Below are 25,051 nucleotides of genomic sequence, written 5' to 3' on the forward strand. Positions count from 1 at the left end.
CTCATTAAGAAAGGATAGAAAAACATATCAAGCACTTAGCAACCCCAAATCAGAATAATTTTTCCATGTCCTCCTTCTTAACATAATAGACAGGTAGGGAAGTGGAAAGGGAAAGAAAATTCATCGAAGTTATATATATTCAGAAGGCTTTGTATAACTAATTCCTCGGATATGGAAGACTAAATAGTAGCCAACAGTAAGAATAGTAGCATAATAATAAGTTAAAGCCTCTAAAGCATGCAGCACCTTTCATTAGTCTTTGATAAATGAAACAACTGAAAGGAAGAACCAGTCAGTAGCCTTTCATTTTTATAATCAGATTATTTTTTTTTAAAGATTAAAAGAAGTTCAAAACCACATAACAACAAAAACTATATATATAGCTGTATATAGAACTGTATTTATATATACATACTCACACACACCCCTCAGCATAAGCATTACGATTAAGAGACATAGATCATTCCTGCCTTTCAGTCAACTATGCAATTGAAATTAAATCTGTTTTCCCTTACAAGTGAAAGTGCTACCTTATAACATGTTTCAATGTTTAATTCAAATTGGAATTATAAGTGCTTGGCTGTTTCTGTAAACTAAGGGTTAAATTAGTCTCTCCTCTGAACCACAACCAAAAAGCATTTTATGAGTGCAATAATGCACTTCAATAAATGGAGTTCACAATGGGTACTCACTTTTCTCTGGGGGAATGAAGAAAACTTGTATTCTCCTTCTGCCTCACAACACGTTGGCAGGTCTAAGGTATCCTTTGTAGTCACATACTTGTCATATTTTACTGGGAATATTTCATTTATATACATGTAGAAGGCAGTAAAGTATAACCCCTCACCTATGTTATAACTGTTTAATCTCTCGAACAGTTACTTTCCTTATTCGTGCACAAACCAAGTCGCACTATTTCTTAACTCCATCTGAACTGCAATTTGGGGAAAAAAAAAAACAAAAAAACGAAAAAAACTGTGAAGCAATCATAAAAAAGGACCATAAAGTTATACCCCATATATTTAAATTCTCCTATTGATACTACAATAGCAATCCTATTACCATAATAATAAGTATGTGAATATAAATAAATGCTTCACTTCATTTGTGTCAGCATTTGCAGAAAATAATATGACAGAGAGCAGGGCTCCAGGGATTCATTTGACATTATTGAACAACCTCTTAGCCTAGGATATGCCTTTAGCTGCCCTGCTGCAGACAGACTACACAAAGGAAAATCTGCTGTTGGCTTTTGAAACTCTGAGGCTGATCAGTGCAACACAACGAATTCAATAATGGCAACGCAAATAGCTTCACCTTTAAAAAAAAAGGAAAAAAAACAATTTAGCACCCCAATAAACGCTTTCTTAGGACTGTTTCTCTGAAAGGGTGCCTGCAAAGACACCTCCTGTGCAATCCTCAAGTTCTTGAACAATGACTGAGTTTTTTTTTTATGTGAAATTTACACTAAAATTTTATTGTTCTATTTTAAAAGCAATGAAATATGAGAAAGGCTTTTAGCTTCAGAGGACATAAAGCTTTAACAACAATGAAATGCACCCTAAAATTGAGTTGAGTATTAAGTTCTATATTACAAGACAGCTCTCACAACTCATTTCTGAAAACTAACAGTAACCTGTGTGTCACAAGACCACCAAAATAGTTTTAAATAATTATTTTTAATGGAAGTGCAATGCATATTGCAGACAAATTCAGTTTCAAACTTTGGGGTATTCTGCCACGATAGGATTTCCAGCATTCCCACTGGGGAATATCCTATGCTGCCATGAGGAACAGTGCTTCAGAAAAGAGCCTGTTACCACTTGAAAATGCAACAAGAAAACAAGGGGTGTGGGTGGGAAATAAAGCTTCTCACTGGGGCTCCTTTAAGCACTGACTCCTGCTGGGTCTGTGCATATTGGCCAGTGCCTAATACCATGAGAAAAGTCAGGGAGGTCAGAGCCATTATTCATAGCAGAAGGCTACTAAAGTAGAGATTTAGAAGGGCATTGAAGATCATTTAAACAATAGCCCTCAGTTTATTCAGCAAAATTACAGCAGTCTTATTTGTATATGTTATCGCTTGCAGACAGATTCAGCCCTTCATCTCATATGCCTTTTTTATTATTATTTAATGAAGTGTGGCTGATTAATTGCTTTCTGTATAACAATTTCCAATTCTTATATGTCACAAAGGGAAAAAACAGAATTTTGATTTCTACAGTATTAACAGGTTGGCTTATAATTTTGGTTAAGATGAACATAGGAGGAGACAACAAAAGAAACATCAGTGGCCTTTCAGTTAGGAAGACAACACAGCTTCTGTGCAAACTTTTCCTGAATGACTGAAGTTCAGGTAGAATCACAGGTCTGAATAGGTTATCTTTTTGACATTCTTCTTTTTTAAAAAGATGATATGAAGAATTCATTTAAAGCCATAGTGTGGCTTTAGCTAAGCTTTTATGTTGTTTCACATTTGATTTTTAATAGATTTTTGATGTGCATCAATTGAGGAAGAATTTGGAATGGAATAAAAAGCAGACTGGAAAGTTGTATGTCTGTATAAAATGGAAATATAGGATAGCTCTTTGCAAATATATTAGAGCTGACCTTAAACGAATGGAGATCTACAATGCTTCATTTTATACCAGCTGAGAATCTGACCTATTGAATTTAAGATGACATTTCCCATCAATCTTTTATTTATTTCACATTCATTGCCAGTTTTCTATATACTGTATGAACCAATGTGAACTAGATCTATTAGCTGTTGTACTGAATAGCCAGCAGGATGACATTAAAATAAGTTCTGCTCTTTCTTCCCTTTTTTCTTCCTTTCTGTGCAATTTGTGACTCTCTATCAGAACATGCTAATTCTTCTTCCTGGCGCCATTCAGGCCTTACCTTTTTCAGTAAATAAAGCCATCTGCAAATTAAAGTAGAGAGTCCAGAAAGAAAATCAGAGATTAAGGATAAATTGATAAAGATCTTCATTTGTATTACAGTGAAACTACTTGTAATAGTTTGCTTCAATATATTGTACCATCAAGCTTGAGCTAGTCAACACATCAAAGAGGAGGCAGTGAAATCCACTGCACGACCACTTCTCACTGTGGGTCCATCTCTTGCATAGGTGGCTGGAGAATGGTGGGATACCCAGCTCCTTCCCGCAGCATTCCTACTGATGTGGTCAGGCTGATATAGAGTCTAGAATACCTAGGAAAAGGGAGATGCTAGCAGAAAGTGAACTGCATTTAGCTTTCACTTTTATTTTCCGGGAGCACAGAGGATATTTCATTACTTACCTCAAATAAAATGCAGTAACTATCTCACATGCAGAGAACTTATGTGGAATACAGCAGTATGGAAGGAAGAAAGTAACAAGGAGAAGAACACTAAATAAGAAAATTAACAGGAACTGTTGATGAAGAATAGAACTAACATACAAGAGAAACGTCCATCTTCAGCAGTGGGTACAACTACCACCTGTTTATTCTACAAAAAGTTCAAATTGCTGTGATTTGGCAGCACATGGGTTTTGCAGCAGAAGTGTCTCACACTGGGAATTCTCAAGCTGATGTCTCAGCTTTGTTTCAAATTGAAAATATTTTTACTAAATAGAAAACACACGTAGGTAGTCCTTGCATAGGGTATTAATACATGAAGTTAATTTTACAGTGTATCTACATTTCAGATGTGAAGAACCTGCAGAATATCGCATTTTGAAAATATCACAGAATATGCTGGGGAAGAGCAGGAAATTTTGGTAGCTGTAAAAGAAGCCATTTGGATTTAGTACTTGGGAGGCTCTAAAAAGTAGCACAAAGTAGCTGACTAATAGTTGAGAATGTATTCTTATATAAAAGAGGAGGCTTGGCTAATAAGCAAAGCTAAAGAGAATATGAAAAACATTTCATTTTGCTATAGCTCTTGGACTTCCAAAACTTATTCAAAACAAATCATGCCAACTTTTTGATGAAGTTTATCCTATTGCCTTCAATCTCAGTTAAAATAAATAAATAAATTATACCTTGGTATACAAGAAAATAACACAAGTTCATCCATCCTCAAAATCCCAGCCTTGATCTGTGAGCTCCAGCTACTGCTTTTCATATTGCTGTGATATTATAAATTTGTCAAATTCAATCTATACATAGAAAGAAATTAGAATACAAAGCCATATATGATATGCCACCTGCAAGGGAGTCCGTCAAATGTTAAACCAGATTATTTTCTCCTCCCTCCTCTGCCTATCTAAGGCTTTGCTCCTTTGCTCATTCCCAGTCTTTTCCTCATTGTCACTCATATGCGACTTCATTCTCCATCTGTACTGCCGTATGCTGACTAATAAGGTCATATCAAATTATACATAATTTAAAAAAAACTGTTACATGGCAGCTTAGGCAAAAGATTTCTGATTTAATAGCAGCACAAAAAATCAATTGAAAAGCACACACAGAAACCATAACCACTCTACAGGTATGAGTATATAAAGAAGCATTACATAAAAATTCTGCTTCTTTCAAAGCTCTTGGTTCTCAAACATCAGGATGTCATATTGTTTTAAAGCTTTTATCAAATCTGATGAAGAATCTTTTCTCTTTAAATGTTATATATTCCTATAGAAAGGTATAATAGATATAAGGTATTCTTTATGTTAGCCAAATCTAGAAAGACACAGATGCAATTTGGCAAAAGTACATGATTCCACAAGGGTTCTCTCTCTGTTTCATGTTACTCCCTCCCTGACGCTGGCATCCTAAATTACCCAACAAAATGGTAGCAAAATATATCTTGATACTAAGCCCTTTAAAGTTCTTAAAATTGCTGAGTCAATATCCTTTGCTCAGGATGCTACTTCTCATGGGTGATGAAGCAAAGAACACCTTAATCTGTACATGTCAAGGTAAGTAAAATTAATTTCAGCCCTTGCAATACAAAACTACTGGTGCAGAGGTCACTAAACATTTCAGGCCAAATCCTGATATAAGGACTTGATCCTGTAAACTTTTCCTTGACAACACAAAGTCAATGGAAAACACTCAGAGTATATGCAATAAGTAAGGATAAACCATTGTTCAGGGCCTTTTGCATGAACAGGGAGTATTATACTCAATTTACTGTTGCTCTGGAATTCTGAAATTAGATTATGTTTTTAAAAATGTTAGTTATTCTCTAATAGCCTTAAAAAAATTGTGTGTGCATATACAGTGGGATACCAGTTCAGCAAAATATTTTATTTTGTGCTATACAGCCATTTCTACTCAGCAAACTTCCTTGCCTCAGATTAAAACTTTAAATCCTCTAGATTCAGACTTGCTTCATTACCGTAGTAAACAATGGAGAAAGCCACCAGATACTGAAACCATCCCCAGTGGGATAGTTTATAAAATCAAAGATTAATACTGTAAATGGTGTTGCACCACACAGTCAACAGCTATACAATTGCAAAATAGGTGGGGAGAAAGAGCTAGAGGTAGTTTTACATATACAGCCATAACCCTGTGGTTTCTCTAGCTTAGTACTCTCTCTGAGCAGCCAACAAAGGGACAAGATCAACATTAAGTACACTGAGCTGCTTCTCTAGGATGATTCCTCAACAAGGAGCTCCTAAAGGCTGGGACAGATTCCCCAGTCTGAGGTCAAACTTACATCTTTACTCTCTATTTTCAGGATAGACTTTTCCTTCCCTGAATTTAACCAATGATTTAATCCATTTTGGCCATTACAGCATCCTTTGTCAACGCGGTTTGTGTACTGCAAAAAGCAATTCTTTTGCATTTCTTAAGTGCAGTACTTAGAAAAGGTTTTGCTTTGTGTACTCTGACACAAAGTCATTTTGGCAGTCTTCACACGCAGAAAAATCTTTAGTGACTGATTCCTGATGCCCAAATGCTGATTCAGGTGTTGCAGGGAGGAGCTAGTACACTAACATGGGTAGTTGGGCATGCTGCTTGAGGTGACCAGTGACATTACAAAGCAGTTCCTGGCATTTTGCAAAGCTTCACGTGGGCAGCATGAAATGCATACACTTTGGATCTCTTCAAACGCTTTGTTCATGCACTTCTAACACAAATCTAAAGCCTATTCCCTTAACAGGTGGATCTAAGAGACAGTATGGTCAGTTTTTGTTAATCACCCTCCTGTTGCTTTCCATGTAAAGGGAAGGTTGAAGTACTTTACTATTGATGTTGCCTCAGATCTGTAAATGGAAATACTAAAGCAGGTGTCCCTGCACCACTCTGTCTCCACAGCTGCAGACTAGGAAGGAAGAAAACATCGATATTGATCACATTATGTTGTTGGTTTCCATGGAAAACAACTTCTTCCAAATAACGTGTCTTGCATTTGTTAACACAAGCTATAGCCCTTCAGATAAGACGAAATATCCTGGAAATTAAAAAAGTAATTGTCTTCGACCTCCATTCCATCTCAATACTTTGCAAGTTGCAGTTTACCCACAATGAAAGGGACAACTCAAAATGACCATGAAATTAAAGAAAAAAATATTCCTTACATTAAACAGCATAAGGTTAACATCAAGAAACAACAACAAAAAAAAGGCACAAAAAAGGAAAGTAACTGAAATCACAAATGCAAATTTGAAGTTAAGAAGCCTATTTCAAATCTGCAGATGCAGAATACAATAATCACCAAAAAGCTGGCTAGAGGCTGCTGTACGATGTACCATTTCCTAATACCTTTAAGGCAGTTTTCACTTTTTTTTCTTAAACAAACAAAAAAATCAATCATCAAGCCTTGCTAATTCAAAACAAGAACTAGGAAAAAAATCACACAGATAGCACAAGCCAATAGTTTAGGGAGCTTCATAATGATAAAATGCCAAATGTTTTTCTGTGCAAAGTTTACGTATACGTAATCAGGACACATCCAAAGTTGGAAACATAAAAAAAAAAAGCCTAAAAGCTATTCTCAGTGCTAATACATTATTGAATAACTCACACTGAGAAGTCTGAATTACTATTACACCTAAGTTCCAATTGCAAAATTTTCAGAAATGGTAAGCACAAATTTGTGAATGAGAATTTGGAGCATCAGCTTTGTGCACAACAGTAGTGAACAATGTGCTAAACCATGCCTGAAGGCTTGATTCCCAGCACTGTCTTTAAACTGCACACTGCTACATGCTGCAATTTCAGGATAATCAGACGTTCAGTTTAAGTTTGCACTCAATTTTACCTTTCATTCGTTTAGGAAATATTGCATTTGGTTGGGACACGGTGCAAATTTGACAGACAACAGAAGATGGTAGAACTCCACTCCTACTGCAGGAATTTTCATGAACAGGTGGTCCAGGCTCGTTGCAAAAGCTCTTTGCATGCACAATGCCATTCTTTAGTTTTGCATAAAGACATCTTTCCCTCTTATCTGAGCGTTGGCATTCATGATAGCTACTCTGGCCTATACCTTTAATTAAATTATAAATTGACATTTGTCCTAGCCTTCAATCGATACAAAGGAATATTTTGTGAAAAGGTGAACACCTGAGCATTTTTTGAGGGCTTCGCAATGACTACAGTGCTCATACATAGACAGCAGTTGCACTTCCACCCCCCTTCCTTCTTGTGCCCTGCACCATGCATCTTTCCTGAAGATTTTCTGCAGCCTCCCACAGCTGCCCAAAGGCCTGCTGATGGCAGCCTCCACACTGCATTGCCACAGAGCTCCACTGGCACTGCCCAACAAAGGTGCAGAGCCACGCAGCCATGGAAGGTGTGACATGTCCTTACCCAACTGCCACTTACAGCCTAGGGGAGAGCAGAGGCAATCGTGGGTCCAGGAAAATAATGGAGTGCGTTAGCAGTATATGTGACAGAAAACTGAAGGGGCTACATAGAACTAGCTACACCCCACGTAGGCTTCTATTTGGCAAAGGAAGGCTAACTAGCATTGGCTATGTTAAAGCCTACCTCTGCTCTGGCATTCCTGAAACTTCAAGGTATTTCTAGAGTGACAACCTGACAAGGAACTATTACCTCTATTAAAATAATTTGTGTGTGTGTGTGTATATGTATACACACACACTATAAATATGAACTTTTGGCTTTATTTATCTATGTAGAAGTTGAGCCAAGCTCTCAGACTTGCACCTGTCAATCATATTTACTGCCCTGTGAGTTATGAATGCATACCTCAATAGTACAGCTTATGCCTTATAAGCATATACAAGCAGGCTAAGCAGTGCTATTCATTATTTTATATTTGCGACATGCACTTCAAAAACTTAGAGATGTTTCCATGCAGCCAGATGCAATAAATTAGGTATCATTATAACCCCTGAAGTGTCCCCGATGCTGTCAGCATCCTGGGTTCTCAGAATCACTCATTATGAAATACGCTTTTTCATACATATTTTTAAACAGCAGATTTACATGAGCCAGGAAAACACAGACTCCATTCTTTCTCCTACAGGTTTTTCACAACTATGTCAATAGGCAGGTGGCAATACAATCCCATCAGGTGCTGCTTAGAAGAAAAGCAAAGTCTGGTCTTGCATTAAAGTATAATTTACAGACTTAACATAACTCTTTCCAGTTAAGATTTCATATTCCTTCCATGTAAGTTTACAGATTTACTAAGCAAAATGCTCTGCCAGGATGCAAGTTAACACACATCATATACATCAATACACATACATGGAATCTTTACATTCATATGATATTCTATGAATTACTGAGTATAAATAGCTTAGGGTCAAAGAATAAGCAATTTTTGAACTACAATTACAGCTGTACTGCAGGTTACCTCTATTTATTAGGCTAACGTATTCTGGTAATATTTAGGTAGTCCTCCTGGATCAGGACATTTTCCATTGTACACACACAATGGAAGCAGGAGTTTCTATCTCCCCAAAACTTTTCTTTAAAAAACCCTCCTTGTTTATTGTCATTATGGCTGGATATTATTTTACATCATTATCCCACAGTGAACATTTGGAAATGCAAACTAATTCCTCATTTGTTACAGCTTCTGACTAGAATCAAGGGGTTGAGGGGCTTATTTTAAATCTCAGTAAAGTGGTGAGATTTGCTTTTACAAGAAATTGTTTCCATTTTATAGGCCAGCTGGATAAAGCTTTGCAGATCTATGGAAATGTAGTGTGATTTAGATAGCTGTGGAGCAGACTGGGCTACATGGAGCTAAATTACATCTCCACTATGAAAACAATAGGTTAAATCAGACTGATTTAAAGCTATGGTGAGCTTAATTTGATATTCAATTAAGGTATTGTAAGAACCGGCATATGTGGGAGTTTTAAAGGGAAAGGTACTGCTAAGCAGACAAGCTCAGGCGTATGTTATTCTCTTGCTGAAAATCAGTAAAGCCTGGTCCATATGAAGACAGTGGAGGAATTCTTAGTGGCTACCAAAGTTAAATAAAAATACAATAGAGATGAAATCAAAAGGCATACATATTTAACATAGGATGAAGCAAGAAAGCTCTTCCATTCGCCAAGAAGATGCACAGCTCCTTTTGGTGTCCCTACATGAGAGGTGGAGGCATCATTTCACACCTAAAGCTGCCCACACATCAGAGGACACTTGGATGCACTTTGCCCAAACCTTCCTGTTACATTTACATTTTGTTTATTGCTCAGCTCCATCTTCCTTTATAAAAAGACCTGTTAATGAAACTGTACGCATACAGCTTATGGAGTGTTTTGTTTCAAACAATTTAGAGCACAACCTTGTCAACTGTTACCAGAATGAGTTACCTTTGCTTCAGCACGTAACAGAACAGGACATTTCTGGGGTACACGTGCTCAAAACATAACAAGGGTATTTCAAAAAAAAAAAAAAGGAATTTGGATTCATACTAACTGTGAAGGTGTTGTTGGTTTGACATGATACTAAATTGGATTTCTCCAGGGGAGTAAGGTGGTAGTACTGGTGTAATAAAGAAGAATACCATTTCCATTAAAAAGAGAATCTGTTAAATTCAATAATTCCAGCAAATTTTGAAGTTGGTATGTATTTCACTATGAATACTTTATACCTATTTTTAAATGAATTTATTTTGTGTGGGCTTAGGAACAAACAAAATGACCATCTTTTCAGAATTTTAACCTGAGGATCTTTAAAAGAAAGGTCCACTTAGAGGAATGAAGCAAAAGTTACAAAGTTGTGAGCTTTTCTCGTACAACAACATTTTCTTTTGTTTCAAGCCCACAGCTACTAGCCAATGTAGACTGTATTCAAAGTCTGTTTTTTAGCTGCTACATACCTTTATTTTAGGATTTCCCCAAATAATTCAAATAAACACTGTTGAAAAAATGACAGATGTCCATTAGCATAACTGACTACTCAAAAAAATAACATTAATGCCTTATTACTTATAACATATTCATCCAAGTGTTTCATTAAACTTACTAATGTAATATTAATGAGAAAAATAACTAAAATGTCTGGACCCAGCAACTGCAAACAGCCAGCTAATCATTAAATCCCAGTTCTCCTTTCACCAAGTTTCATCTGCACAGGTTCCTCACAAATTCCCATTCACAGACCACAAAAGAACAATTTGGGTTACTTCAAGAATTAATTAGACATTTGTATGAAAGCCACTAGAACAACTGCTCCTCCTGCGAGTTCATAAAGCTGTTTAATTTGCTCTTGTATTTTCATTCAGAGAAGCTGGCAACACCACAATAAAACACAGCATGCAGACACAGCAAGCCAAATTTCTTACTTAATTGTTCACTTTCATTTACTATGCTCATTTAAAAGATGCAACCGCTAACACCTTTTAACCTCAGCAATGACACAGCTGGGGCACTCTTCACACATAATACAGAGTGACTTAGAATAATGCACCCCTTGTCAATCTGCAAAGAGTATTCAGGTCGAGATTGAGTCTGTACTTGCACTAGCATGAGGATGAACACCCCTCTCTTGTATAGTCTAGCTTTTATTATGTTTATATCTGAGCAGCTAATTGCTTGAAGAAAGGAAAAGAAATACTGAACAGGAAGTAGTGAAATGTATATTAAATGCTGCAGAATAATAAGGCAGCGTATTTACCGATTTCTTTTCTTTTTCTTAACATTTTAGCTTCTTCACTGGGGAGTTAAATAGCCATTTGAGTGATGCTCTTTCGCCAAAGCTGTCTTTATAAAGCTTCTATTGAGCAGAAGTAATAGGCAGCCTTCTACAAGGGATGCAAGACAGATCAGATTTCTGTATTCAGCAAAGGTATTCCATGAGAAACTTGGCTTAGCCGCAGAAATAATATTACTAAAAAGTCAGAGTGTGCCCTGTGGAGAGCTAATCAAGGGTGGAGACGATTATAATCCTCCCTCTGAACAGCAGCCCTGGTTTACCAGAGCTAAGCAGCTGCTTCATACCACCACAACTTCTGCTTCAACTGCAGATTGAAAAGCACTGGTGCATCCTTCTCACCTCAAACATGAAAGCCCTGCAAGATTTTCAAATTCATTATTTGTAAAGTAAAAATCTAGTGACTCGTACCTGCACGTGATGCAAATATTGGCTCTTCAGCATACCAGCACTGATGTCCATCTGTCAGAGTGGCATTCAGCCCACACACTAGGTGGAACGCCAGTTTCAATAGGGCATAGGTGCCAATTAAATACAAATTTAGAGTGATAGCCTGCAGAAGGCAGAAAATAACAGATATTCCACAAAGAGGCATTTCTGATGGCAAATACTGCCAAATGTTTTACAGTGAGGGATCACTTATGTTTATGATAGCAGGCATGAGTCAGATCTAAATCTGATGAAAATCAAAGTTGCCTTCCAAATACTGCAGGAAGTATACATAACATAATGTGTATCAAACCCAGCTCTTACCAACTTGAATAGCAAGACTATTTAATTCATCAGGAGAAGAACTGCGTGCTTAGAGAACATGCTTTTTTCCAATCAATCTGCATGACAGTGAAAACTCTCCGTGCACAGAAAGTACTAATTATGTTTGATTGACAAGGTAAAAAAGAAAGACTGCAGTGCCTACCCTTAAAAAAAAAGAGGAGGTTTGGGTAGTAATAACTGTCTTCCTTCCCCTCAATGGCAAACAGTTTTCAATTAAATAATATTCATTCCAGCTACCTCCCAAATTGTTTCTGAAATAAATGCATTATTGTCATTAAAAAAAAAAATAAATTAGCATATATTCTTCAGAGAACAGTGTTCAAGGAATACAAAAAAAAAGCTGGTTAAGGCATTATTGTTTACTGCTGTAAAAGAGCTCTTAAATTTCCTTCTCCTTTGTTCCCTTCCCCCACCTACCTTCCAGCTTTGTTATTCCAGCCTTTCAGGACACTTTTCCCTTCTACAGAACACATTTCCCAGGATAAAACAAGATAGAAATATTACAACAAAACCAAATGATTTCTGTGAACTGCATGAGGTGAGAAGGAAAGGAACTGCAGGGGAAAGATAGGCAGAAGCAGAGAAGCAGCTGATATTAAACAGGTCAGACCTCACGGGTGGGAACTCCAAGTTAAATCCTATTGAAAACTGCCAAGCATGGTGGAAAGGAGAACAGAGTTAACCATGGAGTGGACATATCCAAACCAGAGCAAACCAGGAAGAAGGGACAAACTGCTCCCCTGCCACTCCTTGCCTATCTGCACAGGCTTCACCCACCTTCTCCCCCATGCACCAGTCACAGCAAAGGAAGAGGAAGCAGAAAGATGCTAACACCACCACCGTACGAACTCACTGAGCGTAACAACTTCCAGCCTAATGACCCTAGGCTCTCCTGACAGGTCTAATGGCACAAAGCTGGATCTCCTGCAGGCGGCCCCAGAATCCCCACATGGAGCAGAAGCCTTCCCGTGGCATCCAGGTTAATGCTTTGATCATCAAATCCACATGGGACGTTCGCAACTTTATTACTGGCAGCTATTGCGCACGTGCCAGGGGGAGAGGAGACCACGGATGGCTGATGAATCCCAGGCTTGAGACGGGGCAGAGCCTCACTGCTGGCACTACCTCACGTGGACTGCCATGCTTTGCAGCGCCAGGCTTCTGCTGAGCTCTGAGCGCAGCTCTGCTGCCTCGGGGAGCTGGGAGCCAAACCGAGGGAGCACTCAGCAGGGGCTCTCCCTCCTGGGGATGTGGGCACATCGCAGGGCTCTCAGAGACAGGGAGAGATGGAGTGGCCTCTCCAAACACAACTGGCTCTTCTTCGCTGTCAGGCTTTTTCCCCTCTCCACAATGAAAACACTGCACTCCCGATCCACATCTGTCAGCCTCAAATATTTACAAGTGCTGCCAACTGCACAGATAAGCTGTTCTGAAAGTTTCTTAAAGAGATTACCGTGTTTTATGTAGCACATCCTGGCACTTTAACTGGAAATGTGTTACACAGGCACTCTGTTAACAGTACGAGAGTTGAACATCATGGTATTAATACATTTCTTACCACTTGTTTCTGTGAGGTATACCTCACGCAAACAATCTTCCCTTCCTAAGCTTTACTTGAAGCTGAGTCTGAACAGGGAAATAACACCTTGTTTCCAATGCCTGTCTTTGTTCTGTCACAATTACAGTGCTTCAAAGTGTCAAATTCAGCTATCACAGATTTCTGCCACAACAGTTTTTCTGTTGTTGTTTTTTTTGTTTTGTTTTTTTAAGGAGATGGGAGAAGAGTTGTTATAATTCAGAGACAAAATAAAATAACTAAAATTAAAGTAATGTATATAGTATCTTTATAGCATATTTGATAAAACACGGAGACATAGCTGGTGTGTGTGGTACAAGGAGCTGAATTCTACAAGGGTGGGTAAGCATCTGCCCTGCATTAGAAAGACAAGAAGGATTTTCCATAACACCTGGCATCAGATGCTTGTAATAGCTAGTATCTGTAGATGCAAGCCTAGATTGGGGTGCTTTTTCTATTCAATTCTTCTCTTGGAGAAGCCTTGAAGCGTAAATTTCATATCTGGAAGAAAAATGGGATAATTTAATAACTCTGCATTTGTTTTCCATTTTCTTTCTCTCTTAGAACAACCTTATCAACTTTCCTACTCTGAAAAATGTTAACTGTAACACGCTCTCTATACTGTATAATACAATCTCATTTACTGAAAATAGTTTGGGAGAGAGGAGTTTCTGAAAGGTTTAGGGGTGGAGGATTTGCAATCTGACTGCCAATTCCTGCAAAAGACCTTGGTAAAGTGACTGCAGCTGAATTAATCATTGACACGCACAGAATGATCTCTCAACAAATATACAGAAACAAAGCTAATATTGCAAGTAAATATAAACACAGAAGAAAATTGATCTTGCTCTAGACAATGCAAGGGTTTCACGAAAGAGAAACACTAAATTGTCAAATACTGGATTACAAACCAGTGATGGGTACCAATAACAACAATCAGTTAATAACCGAGAGCTGGTAAAAAACACAATGCAGCTCTTCATTGTGGTTTAAACAGCGTATGTCTTCAAATTTGGCACTGAATTGTAAGACTGATGGCCCATTATTAGAGTTATCTTACTAGTGGGGCTATCCTTGCATTCCTTGCAATATACAACAAACGTGACTTAATGGATACTTAATGGATTTAAACTGCTATGATCTAAGACAGGAGACAAACTGTTTGCTGGTTTAATAGGATCCTAAATCATTAAAGCTAGTTAAACTAGGATGACAAAATTTTAGTTGAATCCAGAATTAATTTACAGTGCAGAGTACAGTATATTACTAGAGGATGTTTCTGCCTTCACCTTGCCTAAACACAAGCTTGAAGCATACATAAATTTTAGCATTCTCAAGGTGCAAGATGATGCTTTTTTCTCCCCTTTCTCCCCCCAGTGAACTCAAGACATGAAACTGAGGCAAAGTCCACCTTCTTATATCAAGAACCTTTCATATTGTGTGTGCTGTCTTTAGGAGAGCTCCTTCCCTACCGTGTGACAGGCTGTGAGTACAAATTTCCTGGTAAAGGCTCACAGAGCCTTCCCTAGAGTTTACAGAACATCTGCCGTGCCTTTCTGCAAGTAGATGAGTTAAGAGGGGAATACTAAATGGTACCACATTAGAGTGCCCTAATTTGGCTGCCTTGAAAACAGGCAAAGCGTGATCTCTCAAAGAACAACAAAAGCACTGAGATAGGTATAGGAAAATAGTAACAATAAAGTTTGTTTCCTTTTACATACTAAGGCAATGCAGCCTCTTTTTCTCACAGATGATTAAACTAGGATCTCTAAAAGAAGAGCTAATTTGGTCTGGACTTAAAGACTTCTAGATGAAGGCTGTTTCACAAATTGACCTCAGGCAGTCTTACCCTAGCTTTACAGAGAGATCTGCCTGATCGTTCTCTTGCTGGCTTCATTTCTGAGTGCACAGCAGCCTGACAACCCTACAGCCATCAATACAGTCAGCAGAAGTGTCAGATAGCTGCAAGATCAATGTGTTAACACTAGCATAATGAATTGCTTGTGCATGTATATCACAAGAAAATCATGCTAGGAATTTGAGAAGAGCTGCTGAACACTACCAGGGCATTTCTGAATGCCCAATACAACACAAGCCCTTAAAACTGAGCCCCATGGGCAGAAATAAAAAAAAGTTTTTGACCTTTTAAACCTCCTCCTTCTAAAGTATTGCATTTGCTCAGAAGAACCTAGAAGCAGCAAAATCTTTCCAAAATCTTAGCCTTATCACTACCTGCTGTTGCCTACATCACACAGCCACTGTTGCACAAAGAAAGGACTTTCATTTATCTAAACTCTCCCTAATACTGAATTGTCACCTAGATTATTTTCTACCTCTTTGAGAAAACCTCCTAAGCAGACACCCTTCCTGACAAAGATGGGGCTGGTGCCACAGGTTCACAGGTCTTTTGCTCCTATCCCCTGCTTTGTGCAGGAGCAGCTGCACCTGCAGTAAGCCAAGCTAGGGCCACCTCCTGCATCTTGCCAGTTCTTCAACTTCAAGACAGTCATAAGCACGCTCCTTCATAGCTTTAAAACACAAGAAAAAGCCCACGCCTGTGGTCATCACCCTCATCCTGTGCTGTTCTTGACCTAAGCAAAAAAAAAAAAAAAAAAAGAATAACAGTAACTGAGGATAGACCACTTGATGGGAAACAGATGCCCTTCAAGTTTTGATGAAAGCTGTAACTCCAGAGAGCAGCTCTTGGTATCTGAGATCAGGATGGAATAAATTAATTGGCCCTTTCCTATTTGGTGATTCGTCACATCCTTTTAGAAGCATACAGTAGGCACTGTCAGAAAAAGATACGAGCCTAACTGAACCAGACCCATGCTGTGCCAGGGAAATCGCCATGGCTCTTTAGGCTATAAAGAGAAAAACATTCAATTAGGCTATGTGTGGCACTAAAAAGAAAATATTATATATATTTATATTACATTTTGCAATTAAAATGCAAGAAGTGTTACCAGTAAGCCACACAACGGATCATTAACCAAAACATCCATATTCAGAAGCCCAGCAGATTTAGCGAGCCACTGTATAGTATAGATCATTAGTACTAGAGATAATAGCCATTGATTAAAAATTGCCCCATTGATCATTTGTTCTGGCTTTTGATTCACCTAAGGCTTCTGTTTTGTACAGTCTCATACGGCATCTTATCCCCTAGATCATGAAAACCGTAGTTTCGCCTTCATGAACACACATCCTTACTATATCTATTTATGGCATTTATGCAGCATGTCCATTGATGGGTTCCTGTCCATATAATTTAGTCATAAAATCTTGCCAAGCCTATGACATGATTTGCTTCAAATTATTAAACCACTTTATTCATTATTTATTATTGCAATATTGTTTGCCCTGTAACAGCTAAGGTTATGTTAGCATTTCCATTACAAACACAGATACATCAAGGGATTTAAAACTTGACTGTAAAAATCTTGCTTTAGGCTGGGACTCTGCAGACAAGGTTGCAGCTGACAACAGATTTATTTTTTTTAAACACTTTGTACTGAAAATAAAAACTAAATCCATCTCCTACTGATTTGGTTATAGCAGTATGGGAGAAAATAATTACCATTTTCTATCAAATCACTTTCACACACACATTTTCCTAAATTAAGTTTTTTATAGCATGCCCTAGGTCATTTTGTTGAATTTCAGAATTATAAGGCAATTCAGCTCTGTAAAGCTGGCCACTATATTTTTGTAATAGTTTCATATTTTATGTATGGAACTCAGTATGTGTACAAAAGCATCATTCTATGTACATGTAACAAATTGTTATGTAAGGACACATAATAGGCATTTCTCAACTTCAATACCCATACACAGGGTTTGAATATAGCTTTACAGACAAATAGAAAAATCCAAATTAATATTAACATTCTTCTCTACCAAATAATGTATTTCTCTCCATAAAGAGCTGGTCCTATGGCTTATACCAATCTCACCGCTGTTTACTTGACTAGTGACTTTAAGTGAGACTATTATTTCTTCTAGGAATGTGGATTTGTGTGTGCAGATGTAAAACCCCCAGTGTGAGTCTAAAATGATAGTTCTTACCAGCATTAGGATTTAAAATATTACTTTTTCAAATACAGACTTCATTTGTGACAGTGTATTTGCTAATAATCCAGATGCACAGTTTGTCCTATTTCAAAGGTTTAAAAAGACAGACAAGTCACTTTCAAAGAAAGTGGAAGCAGTTTTTGCTCATGGCACAGCACATTCCAATAGGTGTTGATAGAGAAAGTGAACTATAAGCAGATAGAAGATATTAATAAAAAGGCTACGCCGACTCCTGCTTTGTCACCTCTATCACTGGAAAGATTCTCCAGATGTTTAAAGAAGTCTTCCATGGTGTCACAGAGAAAAGTTTATTTAGGTCTGTCTGCATATTCAAAGACAGCTGGCACCTGGCATATCTCATCTCAGGATTAAACAGTCTAGCTATCTCACTCTACTTCAAAATCCTGTTTCTGAGATCATCTTACTGTTTTCTTCTACATAATTCATCTTTCTTGGAAACGTTTTCATATGTAGCTGGCTGAGAAGATTCTCAGACTCATTCTGAATAGTTTAAATTGATCCTACTGTACTGAAAAGTCTTATCCTCTTCACACAAAGCTCACTCCCCTTTCCCTTCTAAGGCATCCCAATAGCAGGCAAGTTCCAAAGATATCTTCTTTTCTAGCTGTAAGTTATATGACTTTAATTAAGTTCCTGCTAATCTGCTCCTTGTTAGGCAGGCCACAGACATGAGAGGCAGGTATTTAAGCCTTCACAAGATAGCCAAAAAATAAAACCTCTGAGTTTTCCATGAAGTACCTTTATGCTCAAAAAGCTTTTTAGAAATATTTCACTCAGTTAAAAGTAAATGCATTGTCAAACTCTGTCATTCAGTGAAAGACACTTACCTATTAGCCTGCTTCATGGTCCAGCAGAGCTGACGTGACGTCAGTCTATGAGCAGAAGCAGTGATCCAGGCAGGGCTGGATAATAATGTGCTGAAAGCATGGCTATTACTGGAACCACTAAGCATGTATTGTCAAGAAATGTCAAATTGATTTGCAGGTCATCTTTAAGTAACCAATATGCTCTACTGCTGTCCTCCCACCTTTGCTAGTGAGCTTCCTCTCCCAAACAATTATTCCTGTTGAGTGAAGAGAGGTACAGAACGCCAGAGGCACATTCTCAGTTTGCATTAAGCAACGTAACTGTGAAAGAGTGAATACCTTTCAATTTTACTTTTTGTTGTCCCCTGTCCCCCTTCCCCAAATTGCTTTTAATTGGTTTAAGTATCCTACTACTCACCAACTGTTAGAGTACTGTGACCTCGAAGAGTGGCACAAATCACAGGCATGTTTAAAATTAAAAAGTCCAGCCCAGTTAGGTAAGCCACACCAAGTACAGTAATGAAAGTCTTTCATCCTCTCCCTGCTGCCTTCCCTGGCCATACATTCAGAGCCAGCACCACACCACCGGTGCTCAGCTGCTTCAGGAGTACAGCGCTCTCCAGGAGCGCATCCTTCTGCAGGACAGAAACCTGGTGCTCAGGGCACTTGCTTGCTGTTCCAGAAGCTACAGCAGCAGCGATTTTCCTGTCCCCTCTTACGCAGGTCACTTCAGTTCCTTTGGAAGAAATCAATCCACAGATGTACACAGGGAAAAAAAATAAAATGCCAAAGTCTACTGTAACTTTCAAAGTACATAAATAAAGTCAAGATCACTAGCCAGGTGCTCCAAGAAATTCCATTAAGTATTTTCAAGTAACTAAAAGTGTGAAACTTGGAAAAGTATCCCTAACTCCACCTGTTTTAACCACATTTCCTGCTGTCCAGCAGAGGTGACAGATATACAACAGTAGTTATTGATCTGGGGAACTTGGCTTCCATTCTTTTTCTGGGCTTATTCCCTTTGACTGATTTAGAGAAACACATTTCCACTGTGTGTTTCTTGTCAGCAGGCTACCGTGTCATTAAAGGAGTGGTTATGGATTGAAAGCAAGGACAACCGGGACATCCCAGTAAGTTTTCAGTGAGAAGTCTTTAAATAAGTTTGTGAATGCATTTTCAAGATGGAAATAAAAATTTAGTGTCTAAAGTTATCAGGCAGATTTAAAATATAGATTTTGAAAAGATCTATGGTACCAGCTCAAATCTAGTTCCTACTAGGTTCTTGTTTTTATTTTTAAATCATTTTTTAACGCATTGCTCATATCTGTTAGCCAGGCTAAGAAGGAACTGATTGGAGACTCTGGGAGTAAAATTCAAACTTCTTTTGTGAGACAGCATCTATTTCCCTGTCAAAAGGAACTACCATGAGGCCTCCTTCATGCCTCTCAGCACAGCCATGAGATTAAAGTTTTCTCTACAACACCCAGGGGAACACCCTAGAAAGCAGTTAAAATTTAAATAGATGGTTCAAAAGGAAGCTCCACTGTAATGGCAGGATCCGCTCATGTTGAAGGGGAAGTAGACTAACCAAGGGCTAGAAAACTGCCCCTTTGGAATACAGCAGGTGGACCTTCCTGTGCTATTTTGGAAAAAATACAAGTAATTCAGGGAAGACTTAATTGATCCCAGAGCAGGATGGCCTCTTGGCCCACAGGACACACAGACAGGCAGAGCATAAAAAGACATTAGGTTTTAAGAACAACCAAAGCTGAGATTACTCACTGAGACTGATTGTCTCTAAAGCTAGAGACAGCTATGAAGATGAAGGATTTCCCATTTTTCAAAACAACTTTAGAAAGACACTACTTTTGAAAGTCTTAAATATCTTCTTAGTCTGGAACACAGCAACCCAAGAAAGAGTTATGCTGGCAGGACGCAGAAACGGCAGGTAGATGGGAGCTCAGCTTGTATTGCCTCCAAAATTTCTCTCTCATCCCACCACAGCATAGGTAGTCACTCCTGATACCATATTTACACTACTATAATCAAGTATAAGCACCTTATTTTGAAGGCTAAAAGTAAACTCCAAATTAATGGCTGTACTTTTTTCCTTACCACATATTGCTTGTCATGTTAGACCCAAAAGAGTATGGGTCTTGTTTACAAAAGTTACATCAGCTAGCACATTGTTAGACCAACATGAGCCACTAGGTGGTACCTCTCATTTAATGCAGATGAAGGTCGTATTGATTTAGCTTGTATTGGCACATGGACAGTCACGACTTATAACTGTTTAAAACCTGACATTTTAGTCATTCAACAAAATTGTTATTTAGACCAGTTTTATGTCACTTGGTGAATGTTTTTATACAAGCCCAACTCCTGACTTGAAACAAAAACAATTGCTAGATTCATACAAGAACCAAACCTTCTCTTGAAACACGTTTGTCAAGTCATGATTCCCTTTTTGTCTCTTCATTTCTTACACAATACTATTTTTATATATTTTAAATATTCCTCCCTAAGAAATATGGACGTATATGACATGCATGAATCTGTAAACTCTTCTGAGACATAAGTACAGTAAATTCTGAACAGCTTCATTTCTAATGTCTAAATAATTATGTGCTGAACAAGCCATTTATCAAAGACGTAAGAGAAAGCCTTGCATGAGATAAAAATTAGAATATACAACAGCATGAACCTAATAACGAGGTTTTATAAGAAATATACCTCTTCACACATAATAACAAGTAAACAGTATTTACACTTACATTTAATACAGTGTAATCATCATCTTGGTGTAAGGACACATCCACAGAGAGGTGCAGTAAGTACATCAACAGCTCAAAAGACCAAACCCCAGAGGCCTACAGAAAACAAGGCTTAATCTTCATCTCTCAGAGCTACCTTCAGATCCTAGAGCAGCACTTTTATAGACAGACTGAAATGATTTCTTTTGAAGGTAAGCACTGCTTCTCAATTAGACTATGATGAGAAAAATTCAAGTTGATTAAGTTAATGTTTGATGCAGTCAGAAATGCATATTCAAAAACTCAGAGTGAAAGAAAGACACTGTTTACAAAGAACTTAAAAAAAATAATCAATTTGTAATTTATAATTGGTTGGACTAACTTGTCACAAATTTACACACAAGCATCTTCAAAACACAGGTATTTTATCACATTTTAATGTGATATACAGCCATTACAAACACATACAGCCATTATTTTAGTTGGTAAATCAGCACACCAATGATTTCCATTACTTTCATCACTATACATGAAAGTTGGATAGTAGTATCTTTACAGCTCATTACTTTCTAGATGTTTATTCAACTAATTATAATCATCCTTTAAGTAGATGCAATTCATCATCTAAATAGGTCAGAATTGCATTTTTCCCTGCACTGCAAGCAAGTCAGGTGAAACATTAAATTTCAATTTCACACAGCTATCTTTGTTTTAAAATAAAAATAATCATGGCAGAAACACTTGCCTATAAATATTTATTAGCTGGCAACCACTGAGATTTCCATGGCTAAATGTGCATTGTGACTACTTTCCTTCTGCATGCCTTGGTAAAACCTTTGTGGATGTGGTGGCCTTGTTGCCTTCAGCCTCTCACTACCGTATCTCAAAGGGGCTCCAAAGCTGCTCCTGCTTTGTTTGGTACACTTCTCAGTTTTCTATCACGTTCCCCACAAAAATAACAACTGCCAGGAATGCTTCTCCCCAACCACAAAATGATCACTCAGGTTTTGTGAAGACGCTATCAGAGTTAGCTCAGCAATGGAAAGGAAGAAAAGGAAAGCTGCTGGCACTTACCAGCCAGCAGGACCAACGGAAGGAAACCTCCACAGTCAGCTCCCCATCACCTGACAGGGCTGGGGCCTGGGCAGGCCACGGGGCCCATGGCAGGGCCTGGCAGGAGGGGGAAGAGAGGTGTTTGCCTTGTTGCTGAAGGGTTTATGGTTTTGTTTTGTTTTTTTGTTTGTTTGTTTTTTCTATTAACACCCAGATAGATCATTAAAAGTTTGCTTTAAGGAGCAGTAAAGTAAGCAGAATGTCACAGGACTGAGACTGTTTTGCCCACATCGCCATGTTAGGTGGAGTACCTAATTAAACACTGAAGGAGAGGTCACTGTCACAGAAGATACTCCCTTTTTAGCCTTCAGGTTGTTATTGTTGGCCCTATTCATACCCAATAGACTAATTATAACTTAAGGACTGATACTTTTCTGCAAGCTTTACACCAAGAACATAACAAGAACTAAAAAGAGTAACTGTACATGTTCGCATGAAACAACCCAGTCAACTCACCGCCCCTCCCCCCACGCCCTTACTTTGTCACCGAGGGAGCTCTTTAGTGCAAAACTTGGCCTTACAGCAGCTCAAGAGTTTAGAGTGATAAAAGTCACATGTAGAAAAACTTGAAAATGGCTAAAGAAAAAAAAAAAAAGAGAGAGACCGAAGTGATTCTAGAAGTATTTTCTTTTCTTTCCCTTCTGTTTAATTATTTTTCCAGTGTTCAGCTAAAATATGCGTTCTGTTGAACATGGCAATTTTACAAATAGAGATTTAAAATTACTTCCATTCTGTTTATTCACATAAATTAACATGTACTCTTGCAAATCTAGGTGTCTCAAGTTGGGTAAAGCCACGTTCAGTGCAATTGATGTTAGAGAAGAAAAAATACTCCCCCAACATCTTCATAAAATAGATAAAATGCTCAGTGAATCACACACTTCCAAACCACCAATGCCAAAAAGCTCCTCATAATAAATCATACCTATTAAAATACCTTTAGCTCAGATTGCATAGGCAGAACATAATTTTTGTCAGTATGTCCTTCTCTAAGGCCATACACACTTTCAAGGATATTAACGTAGCATAAAGATAAGTCAAAAATCCATATTTTTTATGAGACAGAAAAGAAAGGACAAAAACACGTTGATGTCACCACAAACATGCTTATGCAACCTTAGTATTTCAGTAAGTCACAGAGAATCACAAAATGCAACACTGGTAGTTGCCCAATCCCATTGAAGGCTAATTATACTGCAAAAATATTATATTATTAGCTACACATTAAATAGTTTTCAGGTCTGTATCAGCTGTACTGATATCAACAGGATGACTCCTGTGCTTCCAAATCCAGGGTCTTGCACAGTTTTAATCAAAATTAAACAAAAATTAGAAGGAAGAGGAAAATAGAAAGTTAGGGCCAAACAAAGAAAAGCCTGTGAGAAAACTGATAATGATTAATCTATGAAGGGACTTTAGGTCCTTCATCAAAAAAAGACAGATACTTGAAACACCAGCACAACTAATTATTGACCTCTCTTGTCCATTAACACTTATATTTCACATTAAATTCCTTCATATACCTAAATATTGGTGTTTGAGAATGCTCAGCAGCACTGAAACTTGGCACCTTACCCACCTGCAGTAGGTGAGGAATCACCAAGGAGATGTTCCAGTACACCAGTTGCACAAAGTGCTTGCCCCAAGGAGCTCACTTGAAAGCAAGTTTGTAGGTTGGGGGTCCACATACAAACAAGAGTAGCCACTGACTACCGTCGAGGTTCTCACAGATGCAGGGACACTGTTGCTCTTGGGTTTGCCTCCAACAATGCCTTGGGAATAGATATAGCCGTTGACAAATGTTCCATTTTCTCTGTTCGAAGGAATTATCCCATCTTTCACGAGCCTGGTTTGCAACAAGAACACTCAGTCTCATCAGCTGAAAGTACTCCAATGTACGCTTCCTCAGGAATAGCAGAAAGAAAAAGCAGAAAGGGAAGGACAGAGACAAGACAGGCTCCTGTATCACAGTAGCCCAGCACTCCTTCCAGAATAGGGAGAACACTGTGAATCACCTCTATGACTAACAGCTGTGTCCCACAGCTGCCTTATTATTAAGTACCTGAACTACAGAGAAACTTGATTAACTATTGTTCCTGTGGCTCATCATCTGCAAAAGCATCCTCATCAAAATGGAGCAGTTTCCATTGGGTGGTGCTATGGTGGTCTGCTCCAGCAGAAACCCATCAGGGAAGCCATGTATACTGCCTTTCAGCTAGGCCATGGTGACATTCACTCTGCCAGAGCTGCTGCTGTAACAGAGCCCAAACTACACAACTGAAAGCTAAATGGCATAACTCAACAGGCTACACTTTCAAGTTTCCATGCAATGTAACTCCTTCCTGAAAAATTCAAAACTGCTACTGAAAAGTTTCAGACGTGAATCATTAGGATGAAGAGATCATGGCAGGTGACTATCTTTGGGTTACTTTGGCCATTATCCATGCTCATGGCAACTGAGATCAATAGAAACATCTCCCAGAGTCCCAAATGTTACAGAGATTTCAATCAATCTTTTGAAAGAAAATGAGGATTTCACAGGTTTCACTGATTATCTTTCATATAGAAAATAACAAAAAATAACCACTCTAAGTTTGTTGTTAATACAGGATTAATATGACTAATAAAGACAAGCTCTTCTACATGGTTTTAATATTAAAACTAGAAGAGTAAACACAGTATTTAAAGCATTTGTTTAAATGTCAATATCCTGTCTGCTTCTGTAGCGATGCAGGTTTTTGTGTCACTTCTCATGCCCACTATCGATTAAACAATCATGACTGCTAATGAGGAAGAAAAAGGTGCTATTTTTGATTCTGCAGTGATTTTTAACTTTGTTATTTCAAACTTGAAATT

At 38.1% G+C, this 25,051-nt stretch overlaps 1 protein-coding gene across 2 annotated transcripts in view; it reads right to left on the reverse strand.

Moving 5' to 3' along the window:
- ROBO1 (roundabout guidance receptor 1) overlaps positions 1-24,173 on the reverse strand; it is a 704,094-nt gene extending 679,921 nt beyond the window's left edge. For both annotated transcript variants that reach the window (XM_048080853.2, XM_048080848.2), the window contains exon 1: positions 23,775-24,173. The gene's annotated coding sequence lies outside the window, so the exon portion shown is untranslated. The remainder of the gene's footprint in view (positions 1-23,774) is intronic.
- Positions 24,174-25,051: the final 878 nt, after the last annotated feature.

Source organism: Anser cygnoides, chromosome 1, assembly GCF_040182565.1.
Source record: "Anser cygnoides isolate HZ-2024a breed goose chromosome 1, Taihu_goose_T2T_genome, whole genome shotgun sequence".
NCBI classification, from domain to species: domain Eukaryota; kingdom Metazoa; phylum Chordata; class Aves; order Anseriformes; family Anatidae; genus Anser; species Anser cygnoides.